Source organism: Elaeis guineensis, chromosome 9 (assembly GCF_000442705.2).
Source record: "Elaeis guineensis isolate ETL-2024a chromosome 9, EG11, whole genome shotgun sequence".
Taxonomy (NCBI): Eukaryota; Viridiplantae; Streptophyta; class Magnoliopsida; order Arecales; family Arecaceae; genus Elaeis; species Elaeis guineensis.
In genome coordinates this window covers 49,603,491-49,614,235 of record NC_026001.2, presented here as the reverse complement: position 1 = coordinate 49,614,235, position 10,745 = coordinate 49,603,491, and positions in this window count along the sequence as shown.

The following is a 10,745-nucleotide window of genomic DNA, read 5'->3' as shown; positions in this document are numbered from 1 at the left end:
GAGCAGAAATTTTGGCAGAGTTTCGAGATAGAGTTATCAGCTTAGAGAAGAACGTGTCTGGGGGTTTTTTATTTATAGATGGAGGGCGTAACTGACTGACAGCGATGTCTGTAACCATCTGGTAGTGGATCGCTCAGAGCCGCATGGAGTTTGTTATGGAGAGTAGTGGCGTTAGGGGTCGTTCAGGGCCACATGGAGCTCGTTGCGGAGAGTGGAGTGGTGTCCGTTGTCGGGACTTGCCAGAGAGTGGTGGAGCTGTATGAAATTGTTGCAGGGAGCGGAGTAGGAGGGCGGCTCTTGTCGTGACTTGTCAGAGAGCTCTGATCCATCGGCTGGAGCTCGGCTGGGACATCTGATGGAGCGGAATGGCTCTCTGTTGTTGGTCTGGGAGAAGCTCGGATATCCCCGAAGCTGCTGATGAGTCTACTGTTGTCGGGTGGCTTAGGCGCTGATACTATGGGTGGGAGTCACCTACTGCAGAAGCTTGGATAGAAACTTTCCATTGGCGAAGCCCGGTAGAAATCCGATTGTGGGAGATGTCTGTCTGGGATTCGTCCGATGTGAAAACTCGTCTGAAGATGATCCATTGGGGAAGTTCAATTTTATGAAAGATCTGATGGAGGGTCGACCGGTGATGGACTTCGGATGGCGTTGGGGAGGTTCGGCAGACATCGGAGGTGATCGGTCGTAGTAGGAATCCAGCTGTCGAAGCCCGATCGTTGTAGGAGCTCATCCAATATCCAACCGCTATAGAAGTTCGGTCGAAGTCTGGTTCTTGTAGAAGGCTGAAAGGAGACCGCTTATTGTAGAAGCAAGATCGAAGGTCAGTTGTCGTGGGACCCGACTACAAAGAAGCTCGACTGAAGTCTACCTGTAATGGAAGTTCAGAAGGAATATGTTTACAGCGGAGGCTCGGATGGGATTTGCTTACAGTAGGGATCCGAGGTAGGCCATCCGCTGTAAGGGTTCGGAGTAGACTGCTCGCAGTAGGAGTTCGGGGCAGACCACTCGTAGCGAAAGTTCGGAGTAGGCCGCTCGCGGTAGAAGTTCGGCTATCGCAGGAGCTCGACTGGAATCTTAAAGGCGGTCGACTGCCGTAGAAACGTGGAAAGAGCCTGGTTACTATAGAAATCTCATTGTCGGGGAAGCTCGAATGCTGACGAAGCCTGAAAGAAATTCGGGGGTAGTCGATTGCTGTAGAAGGACGGCTAACAGTGAAGCTTAGAGGGCCTTTGGGGCGGTCCGATGGGTGAACACTGAGGCCCATCGTTGAAGAAGTCCGGACAGTCGAGGGAGTTCGGAGAGGCATCACGTACAAGGTCGGGAGCTGGAGGAGCCCCGAATGATCAGTCCTCTGCAGACTTCGGTCGGGGGGGCACTTTATACCCAACATCAGTCCCCCTACTTTCGAGTTCGGATTCCGAACGAAGGAAGTACAGAGAATTTCTCACGATCGAAGCTGCTCTCCTCGATTTTTGTACTCAGCGGTCGCCTGATATTTTGACGCTCGGTACGCTGGTATTGGAGTCTTTTCGAAAAAGGCTTCTCTTTTTTGGAATTTCAGCCGAAATGCAGTCTCAGGTATGGTGCCATAATGGTTTTACTAATTGTCGCCACCTCTAGCCGCTTGCCACGGTGAGTGGGCCATGCGACGATCGTGGACTGGTCTGAGGAGTCTTGCAGTCATTATTGCACCAGCTCTCATTGCTTATTTAAACCTGCCTCCCCCCCTTTTTGGATCTCACTTTGTACGGGAGCTTCTTCAGTCTTCCCTTCCTTGCCTTATGCATCTGTCGAGTCATCCTCATCTCTGTACCCTCGCATTCATCAGACCAGCTTGGGTTAGCCTCAAAGCTTTCTCTGCTTCTGCGGCCCCGTTTGTAAATGGCACTGGCCTTCCTTTGTTGCTGATATGGGCATGGATGCGGCTCTGATGTTAGCCCAGAGCCTGAAAGTCCACGAGCAGGAAGATGCTGCAACCTCTGGGTTGGCGAAGAAGGTGAGGGTAGAAGAGACAAATCTGGCCGTGTTTCGCCTTGACGGCCCAGAGCCCGTGCTTATGCCACATCTTCGATCGCGAGGGCTTCCTAGTGCGCGTCACCGTGAGGAGAAACCTGACCTCAGGAAGAAGGTCATGCCTGCCGTCACTGTGAGGGGGAACCTGACCTCAGAAAGAAGGTCATGCCCACCATCATTGTGAGGCAGCAGAAGCCATGGCACGATAAAGACGGCGTCTACATGTACTTCAAAGATAATGCTGGAGTAATCGCCGATCATGCCCGCCGTCATCATGGCGTCTACGTGTACCTCGAAAATAATGCTGGAGCAATCGTCGGTCCGAGAGGGGGACTGGAAGAAGAAGCCAAGTACTTGAAGTAATTCTCGACGATGGCTGGAATCGGAGTTCGAAGTCCGATGGAGCTGAGCTTCCTTAGAGCTGTTTATTTTGTATATGTGTTTTTGTTGTTTGCTTTTTTTTTGGCCTTTAAGGCTTTATAATGCATACTTCACCAATAAAATGTGAATGAAATCGTTTATTACCTCGCCCATTCTGGTATTGAATGGTTGTTTACCAAACTCCATTTGTCTTCCATCTTGTTTGGCATCGACGTAGTTTGTAGTCCCTTGTTGATTCTTGTGTTGATTCATCGTTCACCGAACTTCTTCTGTCTTCCATCTTATTCGTTGCCGACGTAGTTTGAAGGTTCCTGATTGCTGTCATGTCGATTTATCCTTAGGGACTAGAGATTTTCTATAAGGATTTTCTCTCTCGTCGGGACGAGGTCCCTTGTGCCTTTGGTGTGGTTTGTTTTCGCCTATCGCCGGTGTAGTTCGTCGCTTTTCTTTTCATCTTCCTTTTTTCTCTGTATTTGAGTGAGGGTCTTCCCTCCGCTCTTAACGGGGCTGCAAGAGTGCGGAGGAGCCATTGAGGAAGCTTTCCTCCTTGTCGATCAATCGAGTTTTTGTTTGCATCGGGATGAGGTCCTCCCCTCGTTCCCTACAGTCAATTTCAGCTCGTGTCAGGATGAGGTTCTCCTCCCATTCCTGACAAGGATGTGGGGGCACATAAGGGCCGTTGTGAGGGTCTCTCCCTCCATCCGGTCTTTAGAAAATCGGGCCTTCGACTTTGCCCATGTTAGGATGAGGTTCTCCTCCTGTTCCTAACAAAGCTGTGGGGGCACATAAGGGCCATTGTAAGGGCCTCTCCCCCATCCGATCTTTAAGAAATTGGGCCTTCGACTTTGCTCATGTTAGGATGAGATTCTCCTCTGTTCCTAACAAGGCTGTGGGGGCACATAAGGGCCGTTGTAAGGACCTCTCCCCCCATCCGGTCTTTAGAAAATCGAGCCTTCAACTTTGCTCATGTTAGGATGAGGTTCTCCTTCTGTTCCTAACAAGGCTGTGGGGGCACATAAGGGCCGTTGTAAGGGCCTCTCCTCCATCCAGTCCTTAGAAAATTGGACCTTCGACTTTGCTCATATTAGGATGAGATTCTCCTCATGTTCCTAACAAGACTGTGGGGGCACATAAGGGCCCTTGTAAGGGCCTCTCCTCCCATCCGATCTTTAGAAAATCGGGCCTTCGACTTTGTCCATGTTAAGACGAGGTTCTCCTCCTGTTCCTAACAAGGCTGTAGGGGCACATAAGGACCGTTGTAAGGGCCTCTCTTCCCATCCGTCTTTAGAAAATTGAGCCTTCGACTTTGCTCATGTTAGGATGAGGTTCTCCTCCTGTTCCTAACAAGCTTAACTCTGATTGCATGGGAGAGTTTTTCCAGTCGTTATAAACTCATGCTGAAAGAAAAATATGTGAATATGATACTTTTATTTAAGGCGAAACTATTGGTAATACATTCATAGATTTTTCGAGTTTCACGATCGCGGGAGCTCTGCTCCTCCAAGCTCTTTTAAATAGTAGGTTTCGGGCCGGACTACCTCCTTGATTTTGTATGGGCCTTCCCAGTTTGGGGCAAGTTTCTCCTGATTCTGAGGTTATGAGAAAGCAGCTCGCCATAACACCAGGTCCCTCGCTCTGAAGACTTTGCTTTTGACCCGGGAGTTGTAGTAGCGGGCTACTTTCTATTTGTAGGCCGCCATCCAACTTGAGCCGTCTCCCACTTTTCTTCTAACAGGTCAAGGTTGGCCTTGAGATCCTGTGGGTTGCACTGTTCGTCGAACGTCACGACTCATGCTGACAGAAGCTTGAGTTCTATTGGGATCACGGCCTCTATACCGAAACCTAAAGCAAAGGGGGTCTCCCCCGTGGGCAATTTCTGAGTAGTCCGGTATGCCCACAACACATGATAGAGCTCGTCAGCCCAAGCTCCCTTTGCTTTTTCAAGTCTCGCTTTGATGCCCTGCAACAGAGTCCGATTGGTTACCTTGGCTTCACCATTTGCCTAAGGATGGGCCACCGAAGTGAAGCTGTGGGAGATGTTTAGGTCTTCACAAAATTCAGCAAACTTTGCTCCAGCGAATTGTCGTCCATTATCAGTGATGAGGGTTCTGGGTAAGCCGAACCTGCAGACAATCGACTTCTGGACGAAGTCCCGCACTTTGGCTTCCGTGATTTTTGCCAAGGGTTCAGCTTCGACCCACTTGGTGAAATAGTCTATTGCCACCAGGAGGAACTTCCGCTGTCCTGATGCCATGGAAAAGGGTCCAAGGATATCCATCCCCCACTACACGAATGGCCAGGGGCACTCAACGGTGCCAGTTCAGAGGCAGGTTGCCTTTGTATATTGGCATATCTCTGACACCGGTCACATCTTTGGACATATTCGACGGAGTCATGGTATATGGTAGGCCAGTAATAACCTTGTCGGAGCAGCTTATGGGATAAAGACTTGGCCCCCAGGTGATTTCCACAGACTCCCTCATGTACCTCCCTCAAGGCAAAGTCGGCTTCGGAAGGTCGGAGATATTTTAAGAGGGGCAAGGAGTACGATCTCTTGTATAGCTTGCCTTCGTAGAGATATATCAGGAGGCTTGATTCTTAAGCTTCCGAGCCTCTTTTGCATCAGGAGGAAGAACCCCATCCTTGAGGTATGCAACTAGCGGGTCGATCCAACTGGGTTCATAGCTGATCTCCATCATAGACTACGATTCTTCCGTGCTTGGATGCTTCAGAACCTCGAAGAAGACTTCTTTAGGCAGTTCGGTCGGAGCCAGCATAGCCAACTTGGAAAGAAGGTCGGCCCTGGTATTTTTCGATCTCGGGATCTGCCTGATGTCGAAGTTGCCGAAGGTAGGGATGATCTCCCTTACCCTCTCGAGATATCTAGCCATACTGTCCTCCCGAGCCTCGTAATTCCCACTGACCTGTCCTACTACTAATTGAGAATCACTGTAGGCTTGAAGCCGATCTACTTCTAATTCTTTGGCAACTTTTATTCCTGCAATCAGAGCTTCATATTCTGCTCCATTATTTATTGTGGGGAACTTGAAGCGCAGGGCATACTCCACGACAATCCCATCTGAATTGACCAAAATCAGGCCCACGCCTGCGTCTGACATGTTGGAGGAACCATCCACGTAGAGGGCCTAAGAACCATCAGGGAGATTGGCTCTTTCCTCTGGAAAGTTCGGCCGGAGCCCTGGATTATCGGCTTCATCTTGTCCAAGCTCGGCCTCCTCTGGGATAGTGCATTCCACCATGAAGTCCGCTAATATTTGGGCTTTGATCGCTGGCCAAGGTCGATAGTTGATGTCGAACTCCGTGAGCTCGACCGCCCATTTCGCGATTCTTCTGGAGGCATCTGCTCGATGCAGAACCGCCTTGATCGGCTGGTCGGTGAGCAGCATTATGGTGTGTCCTTGAAAGTAAGGTTGGAGCCTTCGAACTGCAATCAACAAGGCATAAGTTAGTTTCTCTAACTTAGTATACCTGGTTTCGACGTCTCTCAATACTCGGCTTATGTAGTAGATCGGCCGTTGAATTTTTGCTTCTTCCTTAATCAGAACTGCAGCGAGGGCCACAGGGAAAACTGCCAGGTATAGGAACAGTTCCTCTCCAGGCTCAGGCTTTGCCAATAATGGTGATGAGCCGAGGTAGGTCTTCAGCTCCTCGAATGCCTGCTGACATCCAACGGTCCAACAGAAGTTCTTGGGCTGCTTGAGGGTTTGAAAGAAAGGTAAGCATCGCTCGATCGATCTCGAGATGAAGCGATTTAGAGCTGCTACTTTCTCGGTGAGGCGCTGAACCTCCTTTATCGACCTCGGGGTGGTCATGTCCTGGATGGCGCAATCTTTTTCAGGTTTGCCTCGATCCCGCACCCCGATACCATGAAGCACAAGAATTTTTCTGAGGTTACTTCAAAAGCACATTTGGCTGGGTTCAGCTTCATCTTGTATTTTCGAAGGGCGCTGAAGGTCTCCTCAAGGTCGGCGACGTGGTTCACCGAGGATCTGCTCTTTACGAGCATGTCGTCCATGTAGACCTCCATGTTGTGGCCAATCTGCTTTTTGAAGATCTTATTCACTAGCTGCTGATATGTCGCCCCTACATTTTTTAGGCCAAAAGGTATGTCCCTGTAACAATAAAGGCCATGGTTAGTTATAAAAGTGGTTTTTTCTTCATCCTCTGGCGCCATCCTGATCTGATTGTAGTCGGAGAACGCATCCATGAAGGTGAGAAGCTCGTGGCCCGAGGTTGCATCTACCAGTTGGTCGATTCTGGGCAGAGGGTAACTGTCCTTCGGGCAGGCTTTATTCAGTTTTTTGAAGTCTTTACACATTCTCCATTTGCCGTTCGCCTTCTTAACCAAGACCACATTGGAAATCCAGCTCGGATAGTTGACCTCTCTGATAAACCCGACCTTTAAGAGTTTACCAACCTCCTCGGCTATGGCCAGCTGTCTCTCCGACGTATGACTTCGAACTTTTTCCTTTGTCGGCCGGTGTTTGGGATCGACGACTATACGGTGCTGCATAACTTCAGCATCTATCCCTGGTATGTCCGTCGAAATCAAGCAAAAACGTCTGCGTTCTTTCGAAGAAAATTGATAAGCTGTGTCCGCACCTCTTTCCCCAAGTTGGAGCCGATCTTTACCATGTGTTCCTTATTCCCATCATTCAAAGGAATTGAGACAAGATCTTTCATTGGCCTGCCCCGTTCTTCTGTCAGGTCGTCGTGGGTGTCCAATCCATCAACCGGACAGGGGTCAGGCTGACCACTTCTTTGCAGGGCTATATTGTAGTAGTGCCTTGCCAGGGCTTGATCTCCCTTGACTTCTCTGACCCCCTGGTTAGTACAGAATTTTAATTTCAGATGGTAGGTTGACACCACAGCCCGAAGGGCATTGAGGCCAGGTCGGCTGAGGATTGCATTGTAGGCTGACGGTGCCTTCACCACCAGAAAATCCACCAGAGCCCTGGATTGTCTTGGATATCGACCTATAACTACTGTCAAAGTTATTACTCCCTCCATCGGGATAGCATCGTCGGTAAACCCTACTAAAGGGGAGCCAATCGCCCCAAACGACCGTCCGGGATGGATATTTTTGAGAAGGCATCGTAGAACAAAATATCAGCCGAGCTTCCACTATCAACGAGAATGCGGTGTACATCATAATCAGCAATATTTAAAGAAACTACGACCGCATCGTTGTGGGGGAACTGGACCTCTCGGGTGTCTTCTTCAGTAAAGATTATGGGTCCTTCAGTCCTTTGCCGCTTGGGCGGTCCGGTCGATCTGCTGGCCGCTCCCTTCCGGAGCTCTCCAGAGATGGTGCAGACGATCCCGATTGGAAGCCGATTCTCCCTACCTTTAGGTCGGCATCGGATGGATCTGTCGACCACTGTTGTCGGAGGAGGGGGAAGGGCCTGAAAAATTGGGGGTGAGGTCGGAGCTTGAGATCTGACCGCGGAGGCCGTGGATCACCTGGTGGATGCTCTGCGGGGAGGCATCAGGTGAGGATCTAGTAGAAGAAGGAGAAGAGAATGTCGGAGAAGATGACCGAAATCGATCCCATTGAGCACTCCTGTAAGAACAAAGGTACTGCAAAGACACGTCGCTCTTCCTCTAGCACCAATTCTGTTGGTGCAAAATTTTATCGAAGTTGGAGAAGCTGGAGCTGGGATGATCGCGGCCGCCGTCGGGACCTGCAAAGAAAGTCTAAACTGGAGTTGGGGGTGCTCCGGCAAGACCCTCCAATGCTCAAGTCAGTACTCTGCTTCAACAGAAATGGAGTGCTCGAGTGGAAATTTTGGCAGAGTTTCGAGATAGAGTTACCAGCTTAGAGAAGAACGTGTCTGGGGGTTCCTTATTTATAGATGGAGGGTGCAACTAACTGACACGACATCTGTAACCATCTGGTAGTGGACCGCTCAGAGCTGCGTGGAGTTTGTTACGGAGAGTAGTGGCGTCAGGGGTCATTCAGGGCTATGTGGAGCTCGTTGCGGAGAGTGGAGTGGTGTTCGTTGTCAGAACTTACCAGAGAGTGATGGAGCTGCATGAAATCCGTTGCAGGGAGCGAAGCAGGAGGGCAGCTCTTGTCATGACTTGTCAGAGAGCTCTGATCCGTCGACTGGAGCTCGACTGGGACATCTGATGGAGCGGAATGGCTCTCTGTTGTTGGTCTGGGAGAAGCTTAGGTGTCCCCGAAGCTACTGACGAGTCTACTGTTGTCGGATGGCTTAGGCACTGATACTACAGGTGGGAGTCACCTGCTGCAGAAGCTTGGATAGAAACTTTCCGTTGGCGAAGCCCGATAGGAATTTGATTGTTGGAGAAGTCCGTCTGGGATTCGCCCGATGTGAAAACTCGCCTGAAGATGATCCGTTGGGGAAGTTCAGTTTTATGAAGGATCTGGTGGAGGGTCGATCGGTGATGGACTTCGGATGGCGTTGGGGAGGTTCGGCAGACATCGGAGGCAATCGATCGTTGTAGGAATCCAGCTGTCGGAGCCCGATCATCATAGGAGCTCATCCAATATCCAACCACTATAGAAGTTCGGTTGAAGTCTGGTTCTTGTAGAAGGCTGAAAGGAGATCACTTATTGTGGAAGCTCGATCGAAGGTCAGTTGTCGTGGGACCCGACTATGAAGAAGCTCGGCTGAAGTCTACCTGTATTGAAAATTCGAAAGGAATATGTTTACAGTTGAGGCTTGGATGGGATTTGCTTACAGTAGGGATCCGAGGTAGGCCATCCACTGTAAGGGTTCAGAGTAGACTGCTCGCAGCAGGAGTTCGGGGCAGACCACTCGTAGTGGAAGTTCAGAGTAGGCCTCTTGCAGTAGAAGTTCGGCTATCGCAGGAGCACGGCTGAATTCTAAAGGCGGTCGACCACCGTAGAAACATGGAAAGAGCCTGGTTACTGTAGAAATCTCGTTGTCGGAGAAGCTCGGATGCTGACGAAGCCCGAAAGAAGTTCGGGGGTAGTCGATTGCTGTAGAAGGATGGCTAACAGCAAAGCTCAAAGGGCCTTTGGGGTGGCTCGATGGGTGAACACTGAGGCCTATCGTCGAAGAAGTCCGGACGGTCGAGGGAGTTTGGAGAGGCGTCACGTACAAGGTCGGGAGCCGGAGGAGCCCCGAAGGATCAGTCCTCTGCAGACTTCGGCCAGGGGGGCACTTTATACCCAACAGTATTTATTTTCTGATCATCTTCAATAGGTACAGCCAAATACTGTCCAACAGTATGCATCGAAAACTTACATAATAGAAAAACTCCATAGTGATTGGAGTTCCATCCGGTGATAGCATAGCAGACTTGCATAAGTTCTAGATATGTAGTGTTATGATCCATCATGGTTATTCGGATTCTTCCACCATCATAATATGCACTGTTAGCATTATGATTGATCCTCCCATCCCAATAGAAGATAACAGTGACAAGACTTGCATCAATTTTGTTAGAAATTATTGTGAGAAGTAACTGCGTGAACATATAAACAGATATTCACTAAGAGGAAGTACTTAATATTTCGAATGACTTACATAATAAATACATCCTATTAATGTCTACTAGGTAAAGTTAGGTCCTATCCCATTTAGAAATTATATTAATTTTATAGGTAATTATGGTAATCAACCGATGCACAATAGGGGCCGAAAGAAATTTCGGCAGTATTTTTTCTTAATTCTCTTCACACAGCTGAAAATGTGTGAGGAGAATAAAAAAAAAATACTATCTAAAATTTCTTTCAGCCCCTATTACACATCGATTGATTACCATAATTGCTTATAGAATTAATTATAATTCTCAAACTGTCCAAACTGGACAATCAATTGATCAATGTACATAATTCTTCCATCAGTACAAAAAAAATATAACTATACGGATGTTTTAGAATATATACATTAATCAAAAAATGGGTCTATGGTTCCATGTAATGAAAAATTTTTAAAAAATATAGACTCAATTGGCTTGTAATCTAATACTTATAGTGATTGGGCCATGAATTCCATGAGATTTTGGGTCCAACCAATCAAACAATTTTAAATAAAAAATTATTTTGATAATTTATTTATAAATAAACATTATATTTACATTAAATTACCTTCCTCTTATACAAATTACCTTTCATTATAAAATTATAAATAAATATTATAAAAATAAATTTATAATTCAAATAAAAAATAAATCATAAAAATTTTAAAAATTTAAAAAAATTATCCTTGAGTCTCGGGATGGGGGTGGGATGGTGCATCGAGGAATGCCGGTGATAGTATGCCAGGGAGGAGGATGGGAGCGGGTCGAGAGAGGAGGAAGAGCCGGGTGTTGGGAATAGTGTCCCAAAGCCA